We start from the raw sequence: 13,374 nt of genomic DNA on the forward strand, positions 1-13,374 counted from the left end.
TTAAGGTTATCCTATCATAGTGTATAATAAAATAGTCCTCTGCAATTCCCTTTGTTGTTCAATGATAGTATCTCTCTCTATATTACATTTCTAATATTTTTCCTTTATGAAAAAATACTTTAGCTTGTATCTAATTTTATCTGTTACTCATTTCATACTATTTCCTATCTACCAGTGTTTAGTCATTTAGTTATGTACAAAGTAAATATAAATAACATTTAACTCATATTTTACATCTATAATTAATTTAATATAAAACTTAAAATTTTTCTATTATTTTTACTTCACACTAAAGCTACAGCAATGTTGTTGTCAGTGTTGATTTTGGGGTTTTTTTTACAGTAATTTTTATTTTGATCAAAGTGAATTACAAATCATTCACAGTAGTATTTTAGGTACATAGTGACATTGAATCAGGGACATTCCTACCACCAATGTTGTCCTCCCTCCACTGCTGTTCCCAGCATGCATACCATAACGCCCTTCCTTTGCCCCCCAACTGGCTGCTAGTATAAGTGGTCCCTTCTGTGTCTAGCTTGTTATAGAATGGGCATCGTTTCTCTTGTAGTTGGCTATGAATTTGGTATTTAAGTCTGATCATTTTTTATTTCTACTTAATGTCCATATGCCTGTTTGGTTTCGCTTGGTGCCCTCCATTATTTCCCCCTCAATTTGTGAGGCAGAACAAGATAGTTCAAGTTATGTGGTTGTTTGAAGGAAAGAAAAAAAGAAAGAAAAAGAAAAATAATGGGTGAGCAAAATTCTAATAAGCAAAATACAGGAGGAGTCCTTCTAGAGACTATAAAATCAGCTTCAGAAAAGAAAGGGGAAAAGAAAGGAAAACATAAAAATAATACAAAACACTCAAACAAAACAAAACAAAACAAAAACAGACCAACGAATAAACAAAAAAATCTTTTGATTTTTTTTTTATTTTGATTTTGGGGTCATACCAGTTATGCTCAGAGTTTTATCCTGGCTCTATTACTCATGTATTACTTTGGTGGTACTTAAGAAGACCATCTATGATTCTGGTTATCATCTTTGAGTCAGTGGCATGCATAACAATATCTTAGGCCATAAACTATCTCTGCATCCTATGTTTCTTTCACAGCAAATAATCTCTTTAGATAATATACCCATGCATACAACCCCCTATTGGAGAAAAAGCACCAAACCAATTGGTCTTTGTTTAATTTGTATTTTATGTTTATATTTGTCTAAAATACTTTAGTATCATCATATTAAAGATACTGTTTTCAACAACTGTATTTTAGACTTTTGAAATATTAAACTCAAGACACAGGTCTGATTTATAGTGCTCCAAATATAAGACTGATGTTATAAACATTTAAGATTTAAAGATTCAAGTTATTATTTGGTTATTAAAGTTTCACAATATACTATATGTAAAGAGCAAAAAATTTAAAAAACAGTTATGTTTTATATGCTAAAATTATATATAATTCCCTTTTATTTATTTTCCACCCCTTTATACTTTACTTGCATAAAATAAGCGATATTTTATGAAGATATAATTTCTATCCTATTTTACATATGTATAATTATTACTCAGAATCATGGTGAATTGGGTAAGTCACTACCTACATTATTACCAAAATGATTCAAAGTAAAACTCACAATGGTTTGTTAAATGGGGCTAATTTAGTGTTCAGCACTATTCAGAAACATAGAGAAGTCCAGAAAATATCAAACTATTTCTGTTCTTTGAAGTTACTAGTACTCATATTCAGAAGGTCACTTTAATAACTGCTCTCTTTTATGATTATTCTTGATATCACTTCAAAAATCAATTTTATTCATTGTATGCAATATTTTAATAGGTTTCATATAAGGAATTAAGTAATGAACATATAAAGTTTTTCAAAAGTAAAGCCATGGACCTGTGCTCAAAATATAAAAATCTAATAAGGGGCAACAAGAATTTGAAGAGCACGCAGAAAACTTTGAAAAAAAATCAAACTGTTGGCATAATTTAAATAAAAAGATTTAATTGATGCTTTATATTTTGTTGAAAGTTTATATTGCATTGAGAGTTAAAAATGGTATAAACACTTATAGTTTAATTTAAAAATATTCTTATTTTCTTTATATAATTATATTTATTAATATTCAAAGAGGCAAAAATAAGGCATTAATGAGAATGTCAAATATTTTAATCCCTTTTGTTTAGTCTTTGGATCATGACTAACAATGCAAAGGGCTTACTTCTGGGATTGTATTTAGGGAATAATCCTTGTGAAATTCAGAAGTAATATGCAGTTTCACAGATTGAGTTTAAATCTGTCATGTTCTACACTATCTTTATAGTCTTTATGTAAATATTTATATAGTATTGCAATATATTTTCAGTTGTATATTTTAGATTTTAAGAACTCATTTCATTTACAACTTCAGTTACTTGCTACTATTAAATGCAGATCATCACAGAAGCACTATTTCAAAACATAATTTTGTCTGTTATATGCACTCATTTTCTAGTTCATGAAACTTAGTTTGTGAAAATAAGCATATGTACATTTATTAGTTACATAGATGCTATGAATTTTCAAGAAAACATTTAATTTAATGAAACTAATTATAGCCATACATTTTTCTCTTAATTCCTGACTTTTATAGTCAGTATAGTATATATTTGTCTATATTTAAAATATCTGTAAGACAAATATTTCAGGCAAGTTTAAACTTTTAAATACAAGAATAATAATATTGAATATTTAATGATTTTTATTAATGATTATGACATGCTATCATCATCTGAAAACTTTTATTTGGTGTGGATTTGAAACTTACATTTAATTGCTTTAGTCTTCAATCTAATCTCCATAATATAGACATCATACTTTTGGAGTGACCTTGAAGAATATTTCAGGTTTACTTCATTGTTGCAACCTGTCATGTGATATAAAAATTGCTTATGGAAGAAAATTTTATTTTTGTTTCTACAAGTATTGCAAAGCACATACGGAGAGATAAGCATTCTTCAAATTAAATCTAATATTAGACCTGGGTTTCTTCAAATTTGTATTTAAGTTTTCTAGAGCTGACTTGCTCTTTATGCCCATATTTACCCTTGCATATGTAGCTCACTTACTTGTCTCTGCTCTTAGCTTATAGCATTATCCACTCTGAAGAATCCTGTGTTCTCACTTGAACATATATTTTGCTTATTGTCTTCCTTAAGTTTCAATAAATTAAAAAAATCTACATGCATTTCAGAATTTGTAACATTAATTCTAATCATAACTACAATCTGTAAGTTTGAGGCATAACCCATATAGACACCAGAGATAGATAGCTAAAGAAAAGAGTTTATTAGAGCCAGCCCTTAAGATTGTGTAACCAAAAATATTTTGAGAGCCCTATTCAGCTTTATAGAAAACAGTTTTTTATCATTTTTATTGAGACCAATGTGAATTACAAGTCTTTCACAGTTACATGTAAGGTACATAGAGACAGTGAATTAGGACAATTCCCACCACCAATGTTGACCTTCCTCGCCATATTTCCCATAATGCTTCCCCTACCTCCACCCTGAGTCCCTTGGGCTGCTAGTGTGACAGGTCCCTTTTGTGTCTAGCTTATTGTAGTCTGGGTCACTTGATTCCATTGTTGTTGACTTTGGCTTGCGTATTTTGGTTTGAACATATTTTATTTCCACTCAATGCTCATGAGACTGCCTCTTAGCCCCTGGGTACCATCCACTTTTTTTTTCTCAATAGAAATAAAAGGCAGAACAAGTTAATTCATGTTCTGTGGTTCTTTTAAAAAAAAAGAAAAAAAAAAAGGAAGTGGGCAGGAGCTTCTGTCTAAATTTAGAAGAAGAAAAAGAAAAAAAGACAAAAAGGAGGGTGCTGATGTGCAAGAAATTTTTATTGTTGTTTTGCTTTGTTTTGTGTTTTTATATGTGTGCTTTGGATATGCATATATGTATTTTATACTACCCTTACACAGAGATTGGTCAGGTCAAGAACAGAATTCCTACATCATCTGACACACTGCCAGGTACAGAAAAAAAAAGCAAGGTTCCAGTATCCAAGACATTCCATGACACATTTTTGACACTTAATATATGAGGTTGTTTCCCTATCCTCCTCAACTTGGGGACTATCAGTTTTGTGGGAGAATCCCCTTCCTTTTCTTTTCTCAGAATAATTGTACTGGCGTGTTTTCCTTACCTTGTTGTGGTGGTGGTTTTGGTTTTTGGGCTCAAAAACTTCAGGGGTTACTCCTGCTTTGTGTTCAGAAATAGGTCCTTGTTTGGGGGACCATATGGAATGTTGAGGGATTAAACCACAGTTCCTCCTGTGTCGGCGAGGCAAAGGCCCTACCACTGTGCCACTGCTCTGGCCCCATCCTTATCTTTTATTTACAACACACCCAGGAAATGTCCCTTGAAGGTAACATCTTTATTGCTTTCTTGGAGTGTCAGCACTGTCCCACAATTCCAAATCTTGTCCTCCTCATTTCTAAGCTCTTCCCTGGACTGAATTAGGCTGGTTTTGATCAGACCCAATAATAATCATTCCAGGGAATTTATGATATCCTGACAGTTTGTGAGATATATCAAGTCCAGCTTGAGTTCTGGCAGCTCTAATTTTGGCTTTCCCAGTCTGGAATTGTCTTAGCTCAAGGCTAATATATTTGGAAGACAATACTGTCTCACATAAAAATATAAATTGTTTTTACATTATATTTTAAGAATACTTCATGCCTTTTGGTGTGGCATTGATAGATCCTTCTCTTATTTAGGAAAATGGAAACATCATTCACTTGAAAAAGTTGAAGATTCCAGAACCACTGTCTGACAGGTGGGCAAGACACAAGCACAGAGGTGAGTAGGGGTCAATACTTCAATTAAAAATAAATCATATATTGGGGTCAGAGCAATTAGGACAAAGGAAGGGCTCCTGTTTGACAGATAGCTGGCTTAGATTAATTTCTGGTATTCTATATGTTTCCCTTAACCAGGATTGACTGTTAAATGCAGAGCCAGGAATAACTTCCGGGCATGCCTCTGAAATAAAAGCACAAATAAAATATAACAATTGCTTATTCGGTTTTATTTTTTTTAAATATTATCTATAGAAGTTACATTCAATAGCTCTGGTCGATATTTTAATTTTCAGACTTTATTCAAGGTAAATCATTGATTCACCAAAACCAGAAATAGTTAATACAAGCTTGCAGTCTTCCATAGAGAAGAAAAAACACACATTATTTTCTCCCTCCATACACTTAAAATAAGCACACCTTTTATCCAGCGTACATTTATCATTGAGCATTGATTGTCTATTTCTCTTAGAGGACATTCTGGCAGTTAAGTAGTAGATGCATTGTAGCCTTCATCCAGTGTTAAAGGGTCACTGGGTCGATGGTGCTATTTGAACTTTGCTGGTTCAGAAAAACATAGCTGACTATTATAGGCAGAAGTTTGACATTTTTCGAGATGAAAATCAATTTTCTTTTCTGAAGTGGAATTTATGCTTTTATTGCAGAAGAAATGGCTTTTAGAACTTTGGCGTTGCAAAATAAAAATTAAAATGAAACAGCCATTGATAACTTCAGTGAAAGCAAAGAGAAATCTATTTAGTGTCAAATATTTTGCTTCAATAGAAATTCTAGTGGGTACCTTCATGAGTTTTCTTTTTATATTTTTAGTCCATTTAGAATTGCATGCTGTAAATATGTCATATGTTTTGAAATATACTGATCTTAGTTTACATATGTGAGTTTATATATTTGTATATGTAGGTGGAGGGGTAGCTACATCGTCACACAGAAAGATAGTTTATCCTAGATTAGTATCTAAGTTTCGAGTTTAAATACAACAGATTTCAGCTCTTCAATAGGCAGAATAAATATACTTCATATGAAACTCCCTATCCTGTTTGTATTGTAGGTAGGATTGTGTTCACATTTTGACTAATAAGTGTGATGCCATTATAGTTTAATATAAAGAATTGCCATAAAAAGCCTTTCTTTAAAATGTTCTAGATTTTTTTATTAACTTTAGGGATTTTTATTCAAATTTGACATTAAAATAATAATAAATTAATAAAATACATCATATAAAATAATGAGATCAGTGTAAAACTAGAAATGAGAAATTTCCAATAACATTTGTAAATTATATTTATATCACAAAGATCTAAGATGCAGAATGCTCTACTGTCATAGTTACTTACTTAAATTTTAGTTTAGAGCATTTATATAACTTTTTTCACTATTTTAAATCTATTTTACCACTAAACATTATATCTAATTTGTATGTTACATTGTCTGTAATATAATGTATATACATATGTGATAGGCAAATTAATCAAAGAAACACTTTACATTTATAAACAGTATTCATAGTGTTCTCTGTTGTACTAATGGGACAAAGATATAAAACACTGACCAAGGAGAATATTTAAGAAACCATCAATGAACAGATATATGCATAATAAGTAAAATAATCAGCATAAAGCCATATATTTGAATCAAGTTCTTTGAAATGATGACATAATCAGACTTTAAATGTTAAAATATTTGTGTATTTTAATAAGAAAACTTAAGTTGGGTAGGTAATATCAGGTAGAAGGTTTTGAATACAATCTTCTGACTCTAAAACTACAGTAAATTATAGTACTCAGAGAAGAATCCTCTCTGGGTAAAAATAATTGAAAACATGATTTATATATTTGAGACCATGAATCTTTATATATTGAATTTACCTTTGTGAGACCAACCTAGTCTTTTTTGGAGTTTACATGTATCAACTATAATAATTATGTTATCTACAATTAGATTACATTAATGAACTAACTAGTGTAAACTCTTAAGCCACTAGGAAAACAATACATTTCTTAGCACCTTTTAAATTTTTACCACATTTACTAAGGATGTATAAGTGAAGAAACTTGACTCAAAGGGAAAATACTGAGATACAAAAAGGCAGTAATTTAAGAACTATAATATAGAAAGTAGTTTCGCATCTAATGAGGTATATAATTATGCAATCAATCACCTTAATGTACCTAAGGCCTAGTATTCCTGAAGTTTTTTAAGTTACATTAAATAATTATAAATCCAAGATCTTTGATTCTCCCCTCAAGTCTATATGTGGCTGTTTTGATATTAGTTATCCATATCATATCTCTCAAATAATTACCCCTAACTTGATTATATTACAATGTATTCTATAACCTTAAACTCAACAAACTTAAGTATTACATTTATGAGTCTGGGTAGTTTGCTGAAGAATGTATTTGTATCAGAAATAATCACGAGGAGAATGAATTGAATGAATTTCTTTATTTTTATTTTGGTTTTTGGGTTATTCCCGGGTACGCTCAGGGGTTACTCCTGGCTCTATGCTCTGAAGTCGCTTCTGCCAGGCTCAGGGGACCATATGGGATGCTGGGATTTGAACCGCCAACTTTCTGCATGAAAAGCAAATGCCTTATCTCCATGCAATCTCTCCATCCCTGAATGATTTATTTAAATGTCATCATATGCTAGTAATAAAAACACTGATCATTTAAAATAAAATTTATTTTCTTGATCTATTCTTAAAAAGTTTTTGCCAAACTGATGAGTATCAGATTACTTGGCATGATATGCTATTCATTTCTGTTAGGCTAAAAAGAAAAAAACATCTAATGTCTAGTGTTGGATATATAACACAGGAAGAATGATTACCTGACATATGCTGACTATAGCTTCACCTCTGGTACCCCCAGAAACCTTCAGCAATGACTCATTAGCACAGAACCAATACTTAGGACTGAGAACATCAAGTTCTAATCCTCCTGCCCTCCATAACAAAATTTTCGGTGCTCAAACTTAAGTTAGAATTAAAAAAAAAGTTTCAACAGTTTACTATCCTCTGATAAAAAGAAAATATGTTTCTGAAAATATCTATTCTTAAGAAAGCCAATATTTGGTGATGTTTTTATTGACTGTTTTTGTCTGTTTAAAGTTTTACATTACTATTGCTTTATATTTGCAGTATAGTTATAGAATGTAAATAGTTTATTCTTAGAGAAAAACATACTTTGTATACTGTAAGTAATTCTGACAGTGTTAAAGAACAACAAAAAAAATTCCCCCACCTTTCATATCATGACAAGTAGAGTTCAACAATATTTATATGCCAATTTCATTGTAGTTATTGTACTTTAATTTAATCTGAAAAGAAAAACAATAACTGCACCAAACTGGATATCTTTATTCCAATCTTCTTAGAGGCAATAGCTATTTATCTGTTTGTTTCTTTGTTTTAAATTTACATTCTGTAACATATAAAGGGATATTTGGCAATCTTTGATTTTGGAAAAGTGGGGGAAACAACTATTGGTATCATTTTGTGTTCTTGAAAAGTAAAAGGAGACAAATGGAATATCATGCCAAGAAAATTATGTCAGATGGATCTAGCACATCTGTGAAGTATAGAGAAACAAGAATAGAAAATATCAAATAAGGACCAAACTATGGCCTGGATAACAAAATTTATTAACTGTGTGTGGAAAGGGAAAGGTGGGAGAAAGAATCAAATGAGTAGTGAATGAGCATGGCACTTTGATGATGAGTAATTTTTTATCAATATGCTGCATATATCATTATGACTTTCCTACCTACATTATAACAAACTTTTGGGAGATATAGTAAAAAATGAGGTTAAAAAAGAGGATCCAGGTAAACTTTATATATAAGCACAAAGCTACCAGAATCGTCAGGTACCTATATGCATTTTAATATGTTTTAGGGGCCAGAGCTGTGGTGCAAGTGGTAGGGCGATTGTCTTGCATGTGCTGACCTAGGACAGACAGCCGTTTGATTCTCCAGTGTCCCATGTGGTCCCACAAGCCAGGAGCTATCTCTGAGCACATAGCCAGGAGTAACCCCTGAGCATCACCAGGTGTGGCCTCCAAACCAAAAATAAATAAATAACATAAAATAAATTAAAAAGATGTTTTGATAGAGAAAATTTCATGCTTAAATGTTCAATCCTGAAATCTAATAAATTTACTAAGATAGAAAAGAAAATCGAACTGTTCTGAAATGGATGAAGGAAATGAAATATATAAATGACACAAATTAAGTCTTTACATTAGTGTTTTAAAAATGTTTAATGTTTTTTTCATCTGATAATGGTATACTTTTTAATTTTATATTTAAAATTTATATTAAATTTGTTGTTCATCAGTGGTACAATATAATATGAAACCTATATAGATTTTTGAGGACATACAGTTAAAAGATCTAAAATGTAATCTGGAGTCCACCTCTTACTTGCTATTTAGCTGTACTAACATCATTAAGCCACACAGGATATCAACCTCCCTTTCATTATTTCTAAAATGAGTATAATAATAATTGCCCTTCACACAGTGTAGGTTTGTTGAAAGACCCAAATGAGGTGATATTTTTAAAATTGCTTTAACAGCAAAACATTCTAAGCTTCTCGATCTGAAAATCCTTTTCCCACTCTTCCTATATTTTCATGCATAAAGCTTTCTCCATTTCCCCCCTAGCCTATAACTGCCACGATAGAGATATATACAACCATTCACTCTGTGACAACTGCTCTCACTCAATTTGTTTTACCCTAATTAGTTAAAATTGAATCACACTTTTAGGTGCTTCTTCTTTAATAATTACATCCACTTCTCACTTTAGTAGCATTTATCTCTGACCCCAGGCCCTCTGAAAGCCCATTAGATACAACCATCTGTTATGCTGTTCATCTGAACATTGAAGTTTTTATATTAAAAAAAAGAGAAACTGTAATGGAACCAATTCAGTCTTGAAACGTAACTAATGACTAGAAGAATGTTTTAGTAATTAATAATGAAGGTTTTTTTTTTCTGTTAAAATAACTAGAATTCTGAATGTATAAGATGCATAAAGTTTGAGGCCAGATTGATAGCACAGTGATAGAGTTTTTTCTTGCATGCGGCCCACCTGACACAGAACCTGATTTGATCCCCAACATCCCATATGATCCCCCAAACCTACCCAGAGTGATTTCTAAGCACAGAGTCAGGAGTATCCCATGAATGCTTCCGAGTGTAGTCCAAAAACCTCCCCACCCCAAAATGCATGATATCAAAGATATTTCTAGCTTCTACCACTAACCCACCCTGATGTATTTCTGTCTAACATCTGTGTATGCATATCCAATTAATAAAAACAACACATAATTTATATTTAATCATCAGATCAGCAATATGAATCTAATATACATCATTAGTTATACATTAGATATATTTTAAAATATTAGAAAATTTCATCGAAAAATATATTCAGAATTACATGTAATATTCAGAAATATGTATCATTATGTAAAAGAAATATAATTCATTTTTAAATTAATAACCTTATTTAAACACCTTGATTACAAACATGATTGTGGTTGGGTTTCAGGCACGTAAAGAATACTCCCCTTCACCAGTGCAACATTCCCATCTCCAATGTCCCAAATCTCCCTGCTCCCCACCCTACCCTCGCCTGTACTCTAGACAGGCTTTATACTTCCCTCATTCATTCACGTTATTAGGATAGTTCTCAATGTAGTTAAGTATAAAATAGATATACCAAAATTTATATAAAATATGTGTAATATGGTCTTAATGTCCCAAATCATTTTAATATCAATATACCCAATATTAATATGCCCCATAGTAATATTAATATACCAAATATTAATTACAAATCTCTTCATATGTGAAAATGTATAATAAAAGAAGCAGAAACTATAATTGCAATTATTAAAAAATAAGAAGTAAGTTTAGTAACAGCAATATAAAACTCTTTTTAGACTTTTGGAAAGTATTATTAAAGATTCTAATTTATCAAGTATTTTTTCAGAAATGAACGCTTCATTTTAAAGCTATGGCCCCAATCTCTGTCTCACATAGTCACTCTCTGTAGTTTATGTAATTTCACACTTATACCATATTGTGAACAATGTCACTAATATTCCTAGTTAAACTATATTGTCACATGTTTGCCATGATCCAAACAATTATTGTCTTCAAACTCATTCGTTCTCTTAAATGATAAACTCTTCCATTGGGATTAAAAAAAAAAAAACTATCATCTTGAAGAATCATAGAAATTTGAGAAATCAGAATTGAAATTCTTAAGAGAAGAAAGATCAGTAGAATGGCGATAAAATCTCTCTCCTTCAGCAACGCGAGAATCAATTATAAGTGCTTATAAGTATATTAACATATTGATTCTAGCTCCTGATACTGTGAATAAAGGTTGGAATTCTCTCGTGAGCATGTGCAATAGTTTTGTTGTAAAAGTTATTAGGTTAAACATAAAATTTCTGCTTGAAAGGGTAAAACTGATAAAAAAAAATTGCATCCAGCATCTCCACCTGGATTCACTTGATAAAGAGCAGCTTAAATGGAAAACTTGAATCAATTGCTTCAGGCACTCAAAAAATGACAATTACCAGAATAAGAAATATTTTTCAGCGTTCAGCTTATTTAATGTGAAGCAATTAATATTATTAATTTTCCACAAAACCTCATTTATAAATTTATTTCAAATTTTAAAAACAACAGAACACCTTACTGTATGTAACTTTACACATCCTTTGATGTTTGAGGCTCAAGGATGCAAATAATTTGACTGCTCATAGACTAGAATATGAGTCCCTTAAAATCTTCCCTTATATGCATAAACCTAAATGCTATTAGCTTATAATAAAATATCTGAATGGTTTATTTCCTTTTATAAAATTTAAGTACCACCAAATTTTTATCAGAAATTAATATTTTATTTTTACTTAAATACTTTTTAAAACTTGTATTTATAAGATACTATTAAATTTTTTGCCTCTTTTCTAAAATTAGGCATGTTCCATGAAAGGGTTGAGAAGAATTGCTGACATCTACAAAATAACCCCTGAGGACAATTTCTAAAGGAAAATCCCAAATAAATATGTTTAGCTTCTATCAAAAGTATATTATTATTATTATTATTATTATTATTATTATTATTATTATTTCTTTTGGGGGGGTTTGGGCCACACCAGTTTCATGCTCAGGGGTTACTCCTGGCTAAGCACTCAGAAATTGCCCCTGGCTTGGGGGGACCATATGGGACGCCGGGGGATTGACCCGCGGTCCTTCCTTGGCTAGTGCTTGCAAAGCAGACATCTTACCTCTAGCGCCATCTCTCCGGCCCCAAAAGGATATTATTATTAATAATGAGCAAACCTTAAGTTCTTAGGATCTCAGATAATAATATTTATTTGCTTCTGTATGGTAATTGAATTTATTTTTTAACAATAATTACAGTTGTTAAACAACATAGGTAATAATTTACAGCTCTTATACACACATCACTATCAACAAAGCTCAGAGAAAGTTCTGTGATATTCTCTTAAATAGAACATGAATAAACATTTAATTTTATCCAAATAACCCCCTGCCCATTCTTAAATTTTTGGTCAAAACATTTTATTACCTTAAAATAGAGTGAAACTTATAATTCAAACTAATGAATTATATTATTAATATATATTAATAATTATTATAAATATTATTATAAATTATTAATTTATAAATAAAATTAAGAAAGATATAATAAAGAAAACATAAATGACACCTATAGTCATAACCCAGTGAAATTAACATTTACAGATGGAATTTGAAGCACCTTATTCATTATTTTATCTTTTCTCCTAAAATTTTCTTTAAATAGCATTTTAAATATGCTTTTAAATAGCATACTGTCTATATCTTTATATTGCCTTATGTCAAAATATTGAACTACAATTCTATTCCTCAATAATGACATGAGTGTTGGTGGCCCCTGTGTTGGCTATAAAGAATATCAACAGGAAACCAGAGATAGTACAGCCAGTAAAGAACTTGCCTTGCACAAGGCTGAGTGAGGTTCAATCCATGTCAATCTATTTGATTCCTTGAGTGCACTAGAAGTGATGATCCCTGAGCATATAGCGAAGTGTAAGTAAGCCCTGAACAAAGTTGAACATGGCCTAAAATCCAAACAAAAAAGCATAAGAATGGTAAGGTTATAGCAGTAAATTGCAAAGACAACCAACACAAGGTAACAACTCCTAAGCTTAAGAGAATTATCTTCCATTCTGAAAAGCACAACTTCAAAAATATTGATGTACAACAGAGGAAAGGGAGCTATCAGATATAACATACATTAGTTCACTAAACCTGAAAGAGAACTGGTCAAATGCCAGAATGCCAAATCTATCCTATTTCTTAATTATGTTTGTTCCTTTTAGACAGGACTTAAAATAAAAAACTCAATGTTAACTAAATCACTGTTAGCCATCAAGTCTTTCTTAATGTTAACAGACCAATATAAAAT

The 13,374-nt window shown here is 31.1% G+C and overlaps 1 protein-coding gene across 1 annotated transcript in view; it reads left to right on the forward strand.

Moving 5' to 3' along the window:
- The window catches only part of PCDH15 (protocadherin related 15), a 1,226,762-nt gene that overhangs the window by 304,411 nt on the left and 908,977 nt on the right, over positions 1–13,374 (forward strand). The window contains exon 2 of the mRNA XM_049790532.1: positions 4,774–4,855. The gene's annotated coding sequence lies outside the window, so the exon portion shown is untranslated. The remainder of the gene's footprint in view (positions 1–4,773; positions 4,856–13,374) is intronic.

This window comes from Suncus etruscus, chromosome 17 (genome assembly GCF_024139225.1).
Source record: "Suncus etruscus isolate mSunEtr1 chromosome 17, mSunEtr1.pri.cur, whole genome shotgun sequence".
Taxonomy (NCBI): domain Eukaryota; kingdom Metazoa; phylum Chordata; class Mammalia; order Eulipotyphla; family Soricidae; genus Suncus; species Suncus etruscus.